Raw genomic sequence first — 1,534 nt, 5'->3', positions numbered from 1 at the left:
TGAATACTCTGATATGGCCACAATAGCACTGTTGCTATTTCCGACATCCTACCTGTGTGAGGAGGGGGTTTTCTGCAGCAACGGCGACTAAAACAAAATTACGAAGTAGACTGGACATGAAACACACACTTGAGGTGTCATTGTCTCCTATTACCCCGAGATGGGACCGTCTGGTTGCAGAAAATCAAGCTCGGTGTTGTGGTGAGTCGTCCGTCATTTTCATGCACTTTGAATTTGCGTTGTATCGTATTTTGAAGGCATTAAACATTGCCATAGCGATCGGAGTGTTGCGGCCAGATTAGACGTTCCTTGTGTTTATTATTATATTTCGAAAACGCCACAGTTTTCATGCAGCTCATACCATATTATTTTGTTGTATTATTTCCGCCACACCTTAAATGCCGGTCCCTGAAAATATTGTCTGACATAAACCGGTCCGTGGGGCAAAAAAGGTTGGGGGCCCCTGCCCTAACGGATAATCCATGAATTGCACCTTATTAAAAAATATTCATTCCGTGTCTTTTATGCATTTTTTCACTTTTAAATTATCCTGCGGGCCTGATCGAAGCTCCTTGGGGGCCAGTTCCGGCCCACGCGCCGTATTTTTGACACCTCTTATCAAAAGCATTCTGACTGATCTTCCAAGGCTCACAGAATATCGTCTTTGGTAATTACGTAAACATGGAGACTACCAAATGACGCTCAAAACTTTTTTTTAAACATACTGGATTCCATTTTTTACTAATTGACAGAACAACACAGGTGAAACGACTTTGGAACCCCCCGCCACCCGTCCTCAGAGATCTTTGTTTGAAAGGATTTATTTTATTATTACAGTGAATTTGATACAAATATATTTTTCTCTTGAAACACCACAAACATCTCAAGAGTCCTTTTGGTCTATAAAATACCACCACCAATAAAATGTGATTTTCGATAGCAAAACAATGTATTTGTAAATAGTCAATTGTGTTGCATGTTTACATTTAACATTTTTTACAAACTATTGGCACTGTATTTACAGTGGTATGTGTGTGTGTGTGTGTGTGTGTGTGTGTGTGTGTGTGTGTGTGTGTGTGTGTGTGTGTGTTCATGTTTGTATCTGTCATATCATCATATCTACCTGTGAATCAAAATGAATCCTGTCATCATTTCTCTCTTTCATGACACACTTTGAAGTAAATTTACACGTTTACCTGCTTGTAACGGACGGCTATTTATGGTTTTGCCATGATCCCCACTTCCTCTCTCTCTCTCTCTGCATCAAAAATAATGATGAAAATATGGTGCTTCAAGACCACCGTGTGCCTTTCACAATGTCAGTAAGGGAGATTTTTGAGTGCTTTGAGATTTTAATTTGAGGCCTATTTCCTGCGTTGTGTTGATGCATGGTCAGTTTCTTTGCCTTCACTGCCTTCTTCTGGAGCGCTGGTGAAGAAAAACTGAAAGGCTCACTTGAAAATGTGCTTGATAATTGCCAACTAACTTTCCCTGTGGACAGAAGTATTTATGTTGACTGCAGAAGAAAACCTAC

This window comes from Hippocampus comes, unplaced genomic scaffold (assembly GCF_001891065.2).
Source record: "Hippocampus comes isolate QL1 unplaced genomic scaffold, H_comes_QL1_v1.1 scaffold205, whole genome shotgun sequence".
Classification (NCBI taxonomy): Eukaryota; Metazoa; Chordata; class Actinopteri; order Syngnathiformes; family Syngnathidae; genus Hippocampus; species Hippocampus comes.
The sequence above is the reverse complement of the archived record's forward strand: the minus strand, read 5'-3'. Positions refer to the sequence as shown.